Source organism: Idiotropiscis lumnitzeri, chromosome 13 (assembly GCF_059441095.1).
Source record: "Idiotropiscis lumnitzeri isolate Australia: NSW breed Sydney's pygmy pipehorse chromosome 13, RoL_Ilum_1.0, whole genome shotgun sequence".
Taxonomy (NCBI): domain Eukaryota; kingdom Metazoa; phylum Chordata; class Actinopteri; order Syngnathiformes; family Syngnathidae; genus Idiotropiscis; species Idiotropiscis lumnitzeri.
The window spans coordinates 12998377-13013046 of NC_142403.1; the positions used below are offsets into that span (position 1 = coordinate 12998377).

The 14670-nt window shown below is 39.4% G+C and overlaps 1 long non-coding RNA gene across 2 annotated transcripts in view; it reads left to right on the forward strand.

Moving 5' to 3' along the window:
- The first annotated feature begins 1922 nt into the window (after positions 1–1922).
- Positions 1923–14670, forward strand: part of LOC148324441 (uncharacterized) — a 36510-nt gene continuing 23762 nt past the window's right edge. The window contains exons 1-3 of one of the 2 annotated variants that reach the window (XR_015846392.1): positions 1923–2382; positions 10266–10344; positions 13172–13817. This is a non-coding gene — a long non-coding RNA (uncharacterized LOC148324441). The remainder of the gene's footprint in view (positions 2383–10265; positions 10345–13171; positions 13818–14670) is intronic. The other variant, XR_015846391.1, reaches the window with a different exon arrangement.

Sequence of the window (14670 nt, forward strand, 5' to 3'; positions counted from 1 at the left end):
CTTCTGATTTTGAGTAATGATGTTCTTGTTCCAAGTTTAAATTCGTCTATCTTTATAACAATATGACAGACGACACAACTTGTATTTCGTTTGTTAATTCGTTTACTACCTTTAATCGTATAACATGCTAGTAAGTATAACTTATCGTCATTTTTTTGTGTTTGTGCAAATTAACTGATCATGCACGAAGCACCGTTGATTATTTGAATTGGCTAAAAAAATGAAAGAGAGCTTGAACACACGCTGCTTCTATTATTCAAGTCAGTTACGTTTTCCCATATTGGATATAGGATTTTCTAATGGCTGTAATTATGTTTCTGGGAATAAGAAAACCCCAGAGTTTATTAGTTTTGGATCAGAAGCCGTATCAAAAGGCCTCCATGACGCGGCTCGGTCTGCGTTGGTTACGTTCGATTGAATCCATAACGCAGCTAAAATAGATCATATTTGCATTGTTCGTATTGAAGTGTTATCTTAAAAGGCGTTCGTTGAAATGGCCGAAAATGGGCGTGGCTGCGGTCAGGTTGCGACGAAATTAAGGCGGTCTTGTTTTGTTTTTCTTTCTGGGCCTTTTAGTACGCGCCAGTTCCGCTTCTCGCCAATAGATGCCGCCATTGATTACGTTGAGAACGGGTTTTGCATGGCCCGCCTGAAAATTGAAGGTCACTAAACCCGCCAAAACCAAATCTAGGGCATTGGAAACCTATTAATAATTGCGCATGTCCTATCCTTTATTAATTAGTTTTTACCCCCTGTAATTAGCCAATCTTGATAGATCACACAGAAATAATGTACAGTCGTTGACTGGTACGTGAGAATTATTAATGTGGCAATAAGAAATGAGAAAAGAATATGCATACATTTTTGGAACCGCAATGCAATGTATTGGGGTGTTGATCATGTTTTACTTTTTTTCAGAAGATGATCGAAATATTAAGTGCACCTGCAGTGTGTGTGATGTGCAATGCGATTGTACATCACAAGCAACCAATCAAACCTTCACTTTAATTGCGCCTTTCACACTTCAAAAAGCAACACAAAAGAGATCAACAACAAATCCCCCCATTCCCTCACACCGCCCCCGTCCCATATGTAAAAGCAGTTCTAATCTTATATATGATTAAATAAGATAAGACGTGGCTGACACCATGGTAGCGTGAGGAAACGTGGTTAAAAATAGGCGCCTAAGAGAAAAGTGTGCAATATTTATTTATTTTTTTAAAGTGCTCATAAGGAAAGACAAGGCAGCTTTAGTAATGTAGCACATTGCATACACAAAGTAACTCAATGTGCTTCACACAAGAAAAGACACGGTACCTAAAAGCATTGACAAACAGCAAACGAGATTCAGAAGCAAAGCAGGGGAAACCAAAATAGCTTATACCAAAATTACTAAAAGAACGTAAATTGGCAACATTCAAACACATTAACAGAAAACTTTACAAACATTGAAAAAAGGGAAAAGTGAATAAATGTCGGTTTCTAAAATTACTAAAAGAAAAAAACTAAGATTACAAATGCTTAGAATACCTTAATTCGTGGTAGTGGTATAGTAGTAGTAAAAATAATAAGAATTGTATTATTTTTCATAATTATTATTTGTTATTTTTTATTATTTGTATGCATAAATATGATTGTTTTTACATTTTTTTAATATTATCATTAGCAGCAGTAGTAGACGGAGGGAGAATAATACATTATTGTATATTTTTTATTATTCTCAGTGTTATTTTATTTGTGCTTCAAAAATGTAATTTTATATTTTTGAAAAAAAAATGGATTTTTAGCGAAACAAGGCGTTTTCGATTGACCCCCCCTCCTGACGACGAACCGGTGCGTCTCACTGGAGGAGCCTATCCTGATGCGTGACGTCATCACGCCGTGCCGCCCTTCGCTCTCTCTCTTTCTCTCTCTCGCTCTCTCTCTCTCTCTCTCTCTCTCTCTCACCCTCTCTCTTTCGCGCTCTTCCTTTCCTTTTTATCTTAGGTCGCGGTAGCAAGCAGCATCCTTTCGACTAGTCTCTTTTATAACCTCAATATTCGGGCTTCATTCAAGAACACGTCTGTTCTAGAATGATCTCGATCCCAATCCGGAATGAGAAACCGGTTTACGTCAGAGGAGGAGGGAGGGAGTTGAGGGAGTGGGGAGGACCAACGAGACGCAGAGTCCACGCCGCTCATATTCTCCTCCGAGGACGTGGACGAGATGCTGCGTGGATGCTAGTCAAGCTAAAGCAATGGCGCCGTCTTTCAAACCAATTGGAGCAAGTTGACGTATTGACAGAACGAAGGTTTCGTGACTCGCTCCCGACTGTTCGTTCGAAATGCGACAACTTAAAAAAAAAGGATTCGAAGCCATTTGGGTGGATTTACCATGCTGCACGTAAGTCGTGTGCTTCTAACAAAAAATGTCTGATTGTACATTTCTTAATGGCTTGCAAGTGGAGGTCAATGCTAAGTAGCGTTCATTTTGTGACACCTCGAGCGAACAGTCGTGTGATTGTTAGCTCAGCCATGGGCAAGTAGTGTGTCTGTGTGTGTGGGGGGGGTGCGCGCGCGCGTGTGGGTGTGTGTGTGCGCGCGCGCGTGTGTGCGTGCGCGCCAGACAGCATTGTGATGCTAATGCACGCCTGCACGTTGTTGAACTTGATGTTGACTTATGTTCTTAGCATTATTTTGGGATAATTACATCCTACTCCTCTCCCCTTTCCCACTTCTGAACTCCACTCTAATTTGATTAATTTTCATTTAGTATTTTTATTATACATTTGTGTCAATATAAATATTCAATATAATACAAATTTATGATACGAAATACCGATATGTATATTTGGTAATAAACTAGATTCCGGAATCATTTTAGATAATTAACAATAGAACGTCATCCAGTATAATTCATCTTTATTCGTCTCCGGGGGTTACAGGAAAATAACATGACCCGCCATGAAAATCAGTTTAAATTAAAAATACAAAACAAAACACCCAAAATATCTTATCCACTATTCAAAATTATATCATATAAAGCTTTTTATATTCGCTGACCGTTTATAATCCAAAATGATTAATTCATTCCCTTTATGACAATGTGTGTGTAGACTATTTTGTTTCCACTAATGACAAAAGCTAAACTTTTTCATTCTTCGTGTCTTACTTTGTGTAAGAAAATAAAGCCTACTTATAACATTTATTGTTAAACTATATGTAACTATAATATACAATATTGCAATAGTACAGTGCTAAATTTCCGATACGAACTGTCAAATAAACTGATTTGCTATCATAATTTGGTGTACTTTTAATGAACTCGGGTCGAAAAACAGCATTATAATGTAAAGAAAAGAGGCAAGAAAATATAACTGTTCGTCCACTTTTCACTTGTATATTTACAACGTTTTTTCATATTTGCTGCTGATTTAAAGCGTCATTTACAAAAGCTTTATGAAACTTTAATCAGAGAAAGATGAAAATAAGATTTACACTTCTACAGTTCCACAGCCAATATTTTTTCAATAATTGTGTTGTGTTTTGAAATAAATGTACTCACTTAAGAGCTATTATTTAAAGGTTAGAATATGAATTCATTTCGTGTGTGTGTGTGTGTGTGTGTGTGTGTCCTAATTTAATTTCAGCACCATGGACAGTGGTCGCAAAGTCCCCTCGTGGCTGCGTCTCGTTTTCACATCCGTTTAGTCCGCATGGCAACAACATATACGAATCATATTACGAGGGAAAACACACACAACACTTGAAACAAGACGAGGGCGTTCGTGTACGCACACACGCGCTACTGTACGTTGATTAGACGGGATGTGACGTGGCTTGGGGGCGTGTCACGTTATGAATACTGTACTTACTTTAATCCCTTTTACAACAAAACAAATGCAAATTGCAAATCTATAATCATTTATAATTGTAAAGAATTCATATTGTACTTCTACTCAACTTTTGAAAAATGAATAAACATTAACAAATATACTATAAATGTAATGTAATTAGTGAAAGTCGGTCGAACTTAATGGAGGAAATTTAAATAATTGGATGAAAAAAAGGTCTCTTTTACACACACGCATACACACACACGCATAGACTCGCGCACACATTAACGCACACGCACGCACGCACACACACACGCACACACCCCCACGCACAAAATCACACACACACGCACAAAATCACACACACACACACACACACACCACACACATTAAACTGGAGTAAACAGTATGTGGTATATTTGACTTTATATACCAAACCAAGTATATATAATCTTAATTAATTCGTTGTGGCTATTTTATGCATGCTATATATTTAAAAAACTAAAATATGCCAGTGCTACAAATTCAGCTTTCCCACTCAAAATTTATTTTTTTGTTCATTTTATTAATGGAATTAAAATATACATTTTATTGAATCCTGTTACGAGTGAGGACACATTTGCAATGTTTAGTCTCTACTATAATCAGTTTAGTTCTAAACTTGTTGCTTTCTTCAATTGAATTCACATAAAGATCATATTAATATTCGTATAAGACAGTTAGACGCTGTGGGATGTTTTGACACATTCATGTTTTAAAAGCTTTTCTCTCTGCATTGGACCTTTATGATCATTCTGGGGTCATTTTTTGTCATCATTAACTATTAGTATGCTGCCAAAGGCACTATTTATTATTTGACTCCCTATTTCTTCTCCATAAATCAGCCTGCTTGTTTGCGCACAGTTGGCCTCTTTCTGACAAGAACTCGTTTCCTTTGCGGCAGGTGTAGTAGCCCGAAATATGCCATTTAAAAATAAAACCTGCTTTGTTGGTCCTTTGCATACGCTCAAGCTTTTTAATAAATGGGCCACCCTCCACCACGTGGCCGACAAGGCCGGGGAGGGAGGTTCCTATTTTGCATTACATGTTTGGGTTGATCCACTGTTGGTCTGTAAATTTCAATTGTAGTAATTTTTAAAACGTTCTAATTATTAGAATGAACTGGCTATGATGATATTTTTCACCGGAATAATTAAGAGCAGTATTACACGTTTGCATAAACTCGTCATATCTAAATCTACATTATTTTTTCCTTCGATGGGATATTAGAATGGACTTCAATACATTTTACACACTATCGTTGAGTGCATGTTTCAATGTCTTGTTGTTCATCGTTCATTGTAGCTGCTGCTGTTATTTATTTGGGGTGTTCTCCAACAATCAGTGGATTAAATCACTGTGGAAAGTGTGTGTACGCGTGTTGAAAATGGGGTCGATGTCAGGTGGCATTTAACGCAACAACACGTTGTGACACTTCCTGTTTGTTGCGATGATTTAAAAGGCTTCACGACCCACGCGTGGGTTTGACGCGTCAGACTTTGTCACCTCGCGTTTGTGTGTGACGACGTGCGGCGGGTGGGTGTGACGTCACCGACGTGATGATGTCAGCTTCCGTGACTGCACTTGTCGTCAATGCTCAGTTGCGGCGGGGTTGCACAAGTGTGGCTCGTGTTGCTGCGTGGTTTTGCCAATTACGACGGTCATTGAACGCAACCGTTTGATTAAAAAAGGAAGGTGAGCGAGGGGAGGGGAGGGGCGGAAGGAGACCGTCTCCACGTGACCACAACACGCTGCTGCGTCGGCGCCGGCGGCGGCTCCTTTAAGAGTGATGTGGGTTAGTTTTTCTCTTTGGTTATCTAGCTGTATGAGTTTATGCAATATCATAAAGCTAGAGAACCGAATGTAGAAACTAATCCCGCGGACGTCACGTGCCCGGACGGCTGCGAGGATGGATGGAGCGATCAAGAGGGTGATGGTGATGATGGAGGACCGAGAGAAGAAGCACCAAACGTCGTTCGCGTTGGGGGGGGGGAAAGAGACACCTCCTTCCCCGCTACCTCCCTACCTGTTTTTTGGATGTACAATGTATATTCACGTGCAACGTGGAAGTACGAAATAGAAAAAAATCGGGAAGATTGGTGGCGCTGTGCATTTTTGGGGTGCCTGCCACGCCGTGGGGGAGGTTTCATTTATGGAGGAGGAGCTGCTTCATTTGAACACGCATGTCTTGTGTTATTATTCTTCCAATTGTCTTATTTTTGTATGCTGGGCATGACATGAACGCGGATGTGTCAGATGAGCGAGAGTCTTTGATTGGTCGACTGCACTAACACACTCCTACTCCAAACCAGATGTACCCGACCAATTTAGGCAAGAAAAAAATGCACGTGAGACCTTCTTCCTCGTGTATGGGCAGATTATATTTTGGAAGTTTGCATTGGGTTGTGTGCGATTTGCTGGAGTCGCCTTACTGGTTACCCTCTCAGGGTTGTCTATTCCAGTTGTGTGCAACCAAAAGTCCATGGATCTTATGTAGGTTCAGCCTGACTATAAAAAAAAAAAACGACTCAAAATTGTTGCATCATGTTTTTGTGTTCATTTAGCTTGGTCTGCATGTAAAATTTCTATAGTGCTTTGGGTTACAGGTGAGCTTTTTTTTCATCGTTGGCCTTAAATTGAAATCTTTGGCGTTAAATTGAAATCTTTTGCAGCAGACATCCCCATCCAAGGATTTAACATGTCCCTGTCTGCATGTGTAAATTCAGCTTTTGTGATATAAAGTCAAGGGACCCACATTAACATGGTGGTTAACATTTGTTTCAATAGTGATAGCATCAGTTGACATCAAGTCTTTATGGCGGTCCAGGGATTCAAACCTGAGCGCCCCCCGTAGGTCCCAAATGCATTCTTAACCACTCCCAAGCTACCCCGTATGTTATGTTGCAGTATTTCATGTGGCAGCTATATACACAAATATCTCCCGTCTATATGATTTGAGAGGGAAGATTAGAGAGACACCAGGGTCAGTCTCCTTTTTTTTTTATGATGCTGCCCATCATTTTTTCCCCTTTTATCCGAGAAGGAAAAAAAAGCCCCTCTCCTGGTTCCGCTCTGGATGTATTGTGTTAGAAGGGCCTGTTGAATTTTAAACAAGCCTCAGTGCAGTGCTGGAGCTACTATAGCGCTGCGGCTATAGCTGCTATAAAGTGTCGTTTCACTGAGTCAGATGTATAGTGGCGAAGGAGTTAGCGTTAGCAAGTGCGGTGCTGCTATGAAATGAAAGCACAGCAGGAAGTGGATATTTGCTTGGTCTGGATGCTGTTGCAATAGTCCATCAGACAATTATGCTTAGTGATGAGCATCAAGAATAATTCTGTCCAACAATAACTGTCTGTGATGAGAGAAAATAGTCATTAGAAACAGGGACAGATGTGGTTTAGTTCCTCAATGGCATTTTCATGAGATGTGTCGGTGCTGAGAGATGAGCATTCACACTTTGTGATTTGGAGATATGCATTCACAATGTTCACATTTCAGGTAATATAAAGCATCCTTCCAGTTTTTCAGTGTTGAAAGATATGCAGAAAAATGTTTTTAGAGTGAAGTTTTGCCTAACACAAAATATGTGAATGCAGTGAGTATCAAATAAGCTCTCGATGCTAAAAATTAGCATTTGTATAGTATAGTAGCCTGAACTATAGTTATCGTCCACTAAAAAGTGAATGCTGAGACAAACCGGCACATGGATGTTTGTTGTAAAAATACTGCATGGAGGCTGAGAGCACCATTTGCACAAATGTTATTGTCATTTGAAATTGTCAATGCTGAGAGATGAGTGTCAATGCTATAGTGATAATTTGTACAGGCCAAATTAGCGGTGGAAAAAACTCATAATTTATCTTGGTGTCATTTTAAAAAGAATCACAAACACTTGCCGTTTGAACGGGTGTGTAGACTTTTTGCATCCACTTTTAAGTGCCATGTCGGTCAATACAAACTTCACTTTCCTGTAAAAAATAAACTTCATTAGCTTACAGCATTAGTATAGAAGATGGTGCCTAATTAACCAAATAACCTAAATATTTGTGTTTCTCAGCATTCACTTGGCATTTCTGAATTTCAATACCCATGAGAAAATTGTACTTTATGATTTGATAAGTACCCAAGGCGTGTTCCCATTTTGTGTGTCCTTTAGTTAGATTATTGCGACACCGTACTGACAAATTTATAGCGCCATTTAATTGGACAATACTATTTATGCTCTGACTGCACATGGAGCCACACAGTGTTTGCCCAGTTGTGGTAGGAATGAATGCATTGCTGTGGGGTAATAAATAGGGGGTCAGGGAAAGGGGGTTGGGGCGGCTTTGAGATTGAAATTCAGTCTGGCGAGTGACGGAGAGGCAGGCAGGCAGGCTAGACGTCGGCGTTCCCACATTAATATATGGGTCTGTCTGGGCCCTCTTCAGGCCCTCAGCACCAGATGGAGTCTGGTCTTGTCTGGTCTGGTCTTTTCTGGTCCACCAACACCTGCCATGCTGCATTGTCTCCATCGCAGATTACTCAGCTTCCAATGTCTGCTTTTTAGCATTTTTATTGCTTTGTCGTCTCATTTATTGCAAATCATGTGCTTTGGTTGTGAATAGTTTGCTCTACATTGTCCACCGGGATGTTGTAACGACTAAACAAATGATTTTTTATAATATAAGGTATATGTTGCGCATTTAGGAGCAATTCTTTTTAATTGCCTGTTATTTAACATTATGGCAGAAAACCAAAACAAAAATGATGCAATGAAACACGTCAATGTCTATACCAATTACCCAACATTATGATCACAGATTATATTTTGTCGTACCATAATTGGTTGTTTTAGTACATACTGCCAAACACAGCATGAGCTTAACTTAACAATTGTCATCTTGATTGCGCATTGCAAAACAAGTGAATGCAACATAGTTTTTCTAAAAGCAATTGTCTAAAGATGAGTCATATCTTTCGAATGAATGAATGAAATGTGAGACTTTTATAACGTTACCATAAGAAAATAGTCAAATGAAAAGCCTATTTGTCCAATTATGTTTTTTATTTTTTTTAATGTAATTGTAATAACAGGAAAAAAGTAAAAATTATCATGAAGTGCGACATTGGACAGAATATTGACATTTGCTTCATTGTCTATCATGTGACATATCCATACCATACATCACAACAACTTCAAAAAATGAACAATAGCTTATCATATATTATCAGCATTTTAGTTCAAATGTCTTCTAGGTTTTTTTAATAGTTTGTCAGAGGTTTTATTTATTTTTTAGGACTGAATGGCAGTCTGGATCAAATGCTCTCATGGGCCTAATATAGCCCACGAGCCTCAGGTTGGCTAGCACTGCTATATCTGTCATTTATGTCTGTTGCTGGATTATAAATTGTATGTGCGCGCATCAAGATGTACATGCTGGGATCGTGTTTGTACACATTTGCTGGTACAGTGCACCCCCCATTTTTTCCTTTTTTGACTTAAAGCAAAAAGCCACACTGCATACTATATAATGTGCGGGATCGACAATATATTCTCAAAAATAGGAATAGACAATATTTGTCCATTTTACAATTAAAAAAATGTTTTTTTTGATAATACAGTGAAAAATAGATTTTTAATTAATATTTAAAATACTTCCACCCATCAAGATCTAGTTACGGAAGTTCTTTTTTTTTTTTTTTTTTTAACTTGGAATTGCAACAGCCTATCACACTCACTCTCTCTCTCTCTCTCTCTCTCTCTATATATATATATATATATAAAAACCCTTTTCCCTGAACTTATGAATTCTAGGGTTGGTAGCCTAGCAACAGGCTCTGACCCATGTGAGGGAACCAAGGGAAAGAATTTGAAAGGCTGACAAGCCGGCTTTAAATCCGCAGAGGACGTCAGATATTCGGTGGATGTAATCTCGCACTACTTTGTGTAATCGCTTGTGAAGTGCGCTGCTTGTGTGTCTCCCTGTGTGTGTGTGTGTGTGTATATGCGAGATTCCAATTGTCTTTAGGCGTCTTTAACACTCACCGTCCACTTCTTTCGGTACAATTCTTGTTTTGGATGTCATGCTTTTAAAGACAAACATTTCACTTAAAAAATAGTAATGTTCATTTTTTTAAGAGGGACAGGATTTAACATTTATTTATTTATTTATTTTATTGTTATAGAAATGCACTGTATCATAGTGTGTGCTGTTTATAATATTTTGGTAACCTTATTAGGCAATTTAACAACATTCTAAATGGACAAATAGATCAGAAAATAACAAAATACACAAAACAAACCATTATATCAAACTATATAAAATATGCAATATGACTTTTGGTGTGCTGCAAATATATCGATATGATTCATGTTCACCAATGGAACATTTCTCATATAAATGTGTGTTTTTTTTTTGTGTGTTTCCAGGTACGATGTGTGAACTTACAAGTCCAGTAACAAAACAAGCAGATGTTGTTCCACATGAAGTCTTCCTCACATTGATCAGGTGAGAGGACGCGCATGTCTGTGCAGTGCATTCTGGGGTGAAATGTGATGTTTTTGTTTTGTTTCAAGATGACACAAATCATTTCGATGAAACTTTGGGGTGGGCCAAGCAAGTTGAGGATTTTTATTTTTTTCATTTTTAATCTTCAGAGGCTTTTACTTGTGGCATTCCAGTTTTTATTGTTCTTGAACAAATACACTGTATAAAGCACAGAATTGTTCCATCCATCCATTTTATTTTCTCCTGTTCAGAGTCACCAGGAGCTGGCATTTATAGTCACATTCACATTGTCACTGATTAAGAAGTGAACCTACACTGCTTCTAAATTGGACGGATTTACCACTTCACCATCAGTGACTTTGAATAGAGGTCAAATAATGTTAACAATAAGACATAAAAATGATGAAGGTGATAGGTGGTGCAAAAAAGCCAAAGAAAAAGCAAAAAACAGGTACTCCTTTGATGCTCACTCTAAGTGAGGTATGTGTCGCGTGATATGAGTTAAAGATGTTATTTCATATACCCCGCCCTAATTCAGAGAATGATTTGACGCACTGTTGAGGTCCCACTGTATGAAATATGTGTCAAGGTCAAACTTTAAATGCACTGCACTTACTTGTGTGATCAAAGTCTTTAAGCTCTTCATTGATGTGATATGAGGTGAATCCTTTTCTGTCATCTAAGCATTTGGATCCCTTTAAGGAGACTTCTTAGTGTAGGAGTGCTAAGACGTAAGGCCACGTGCGGCATACTCCGTTTTGTTGTTTTTACATTATTGCATTTAGATTATCCAAAGTCCTGTCATTTTAATGGCATTGATTTGTCCATTTTCCATGAAATTGACTGGATATATTTGCTGATTGTTTTTATTTTTATTGTAATAATTGCCTTGCCTAATATTGACTGACCATTTTAGAAATCAAAGTTTTTGCACATTGTCCTTAGAGACATACAACACACTCACACAAAGAAACATTGACATACACGTATACAGACGTTTCAGTATTCACCTCCATGCTTGTGCAGCTTTCACTACACTGTACTGTACGCTATGAGATGCGTCTGGAAAAATAAAATATTTCCTTCCTTCCTATTCTGGCACATTTGCTACCTCCTCTGTGTCACGCTGCGAACAGGCGCTTCCTAAAGGCTGCATATCAGGGGCCCTCGGCCCAGCTACTGCGAGCTTGCAGCCTCTTGAGGCAGAAGAAAGAATGAAACCACGAGGAGGAAGGACAGGTGGCTAAAGTCGTCATCCCCTGTCTCTTAAGTGCAGATACTTCTGTAAAATAAAACCTGGTCAAAGCAAAAGTGCGCATTCAGCTCCCTTACCTAAAGTAAAAATACAAGAATAGTTTTTATTAATCTGTGTTTTGTAATCTGTGGAGGCTGAGAAAATTAGCAAGGATCTTTTTTAGAAAGTAAGGAGTAGGAAGTATAGAAATTCAAATTTTGCTTTGCCGCACTGAGCAAAAAATCGACAAAGTGACAAAAATAAATAAAAATAAATACAAAAGTACAGATTTTCTATACCAGCTTGTGTACTACATTGACTCCTTACAGCTTTTTAGCTTCTCCATTTGCCTCTTCAACAAGTTGAAAAATTAGCTTCGCTATGCTAACAGATGCGAGGGCACTGCTCGCCTTGTGCACGTTTCCACACAAGAGACGACGGGATGGAGGAGGAGAGAGGAGAAGGAGAAGTTCATCATGAGGGGAGAAAGTGATTTAATATCCCTCCAGAGACTACATGATGTTGTGTGACGTCGATCTAGATCGAGATGAACCTCCTCCTCCTCCTCTCCTCTCAAGGGGAAAGAGCCAGGCGAAGATCAGAGGAGATTCCGCCGCCTGTGGCAAGCTATCCTCCTCCGTAGCGTCAGACCACGCAGTTCCTGAACGTGAAGAGGGCCGCTCAGGCCATAGCGCAGCCGTCAAACGCTTCAATCGATGCAAACGAGCAGCGTTTTAGAACTCGGACGCTCCATCCGGACGCCGAGATGCGTCAAAGTGGATGTGACAGCGCACGCGTGTTCACGTTTTGGCATTGCTAAGACCTTGCGTAACTCGACTGGGGCGCCGGTGTGGCCATGTTTGTTTTTGTGTATTGTTCATGTGCCATTTTACACAGGTGATTGTACCCTTGCCTTTATGTACATCTTTCTTGTAATTATGTGCTTTTGACCGTTTATTTTGCTCATACCCTATCCTAAGTTGTCTTCTTATTCCCTTATCATTCCATTGTATCCTTCTTTCTCTCTGGTCTTGCTGATGTCCTTCTTTCCAGCTATCCTTGCATCCTTCCATACTTCCGCCCTTGAATCCTTTTATGCTTGTATGCTTCTTAACCCTATCCCTGTATCCTATCTTTATCCTTCGTGTCTTTCCTCGTGTTCTTCACTACTCGTATCTTTCTACCTTGCTTTACTTTTATCTTATCCTTCTAACCCAAGGGATGGACAAACCTTTTGATTGGTGGGCCACAATGGGCTCTAAAATTTGACAAAGGGGCCGGACCAGGAGCAGATGGATGGAGTGTTTTGGTAACCTCACCTCATCTGAGAAAAAAAAATAAATTTAATTTTAAATGAAAATGGACAGAAGCATTACAACAAAATATCTGTGTTTTACATACCAGAGTATTTAGAAAATAAAACATTAACAGGGTTTATTCATTTAATTTTTTTCAAGTTTGGCGGGCCGGATTAAAACGTTTAATGGGCCGCATGTGGCCCCCGGGCCATAGTTTGCCCACACCTGTTCTAATCTTTTAACCTTGTGTCCTCTCCTTCTTTCCTTGTACATTACTTATCATCTTTGTATTCAGTGTTTGTGCCCTTGTATCCTTTTATCCTCTTTCCTTGACTCCTTCTGTCCTTCCATGCCATTTTCTTATGATTCTTTCATCCTGTTTGTCATCGTTCAGTCCTTATATAAATCTATCCTTTGCACTTTTCTTCCCTTATGTCGCTGTACTCTCCTATTTTCCTCCCATGTTACGATCGTGCTATCATGCATTCTTCTGTTTGCATCCTACTATCCTTGAATCTTTCTATCCTTGTAAAATTCTGTCCTTTTGTCCTTGTATCCTTGGATCGTTTTATCCTTTTATGATTCTTATCGTTGTATACTTTTTTTCCTTGTCTCCTTCTGTTCTAGTATGCTCCTATCCCCCTGTGCTTCTTTCCTTATATCCTTCACCCTCCCACTATCCGTTCTTCTGTTTGCATCCATCCATCCTTCCAACTTGTCACCCTCCCAATCCCCCCATGCACCCTCTCTAGCTTGTATCCCGAACTCCACTCTTCCTTCCATCCTTCCGTCTTTCTTTCCACCCCTCTCTTATGTTCCCGTCTTCCATCCTCGTTCAAAATCAGCTCTCCACTTTCTCAGTCGCCCCAGAGAAACCAATTCGGAGTGCTCTGCTCCACACCGTCATGGCGTGTTGGCCAAGGGAGATGCAGTCCTTTCAGGTCCTCAGCTACACAACACATGGGCAAACACACACTCATACACACACATGACACACCACCACGGCCCCCCTTCCCTTCCCAACACGCCTGCAGTACTGGCAGCGCAATGTGACAGAACTCCTCTTGAGGTTCTCTCGGAGTTATTCTGCACATTATGTGACCTTTTAAAGGGTATTGCGCTTAAATATGTGCACATGGGTGTGTGCGGTGGTGTGCACGCTTACAGTACATTTGTCAGATTTAAATGCACAGCAAATCAAGCACGCCCTCATACATTTAAGAGCACTGGTTGTGAGTATTGTCACGGCGACCTAAATCTGCTTTTTACCGCCTGTAGAGATTTCTCGCCGTTTTTTTTGTATGCATCACCCAGCTCGCTGGGCTGTTCTTAATAGTTGATTTAAATTACACCCTCTGCTTTATGCTTCTTGATAGGATATAAATCTCTTGAAATGAATGCACTTTGTGGGTGTGCGTGCAGAGTAGTGGCGGCGTATGTTAACATAAATTAAAGTCTGCTCGCTCCTGAGCCGATTGGAGGAGGTATTTTATGATGCACTCTATTCACGATTGACAGTTTTTTTTTGTTCTTGTGTCAACTGTAAACATTTTATAGAAATGTAAACAAATCTTTGTGCTTGGGATACTTAAACATTGAATTTCGAGACAAAACGTTTATTCAACAATTAAAAGCAAATTTAAGTTACTAGTGTTAAATTAAGACAAAAAAACTCCAAAGCAAGCACCAGATAGTGAACAATTCTTAAAAAAAAAATGACCAAATGATTTCTTCAAGCTGCTGAATGCCACTCTTAGTTGCGGTTTAAACGTAGAATAACGTGTTTAAACAAAC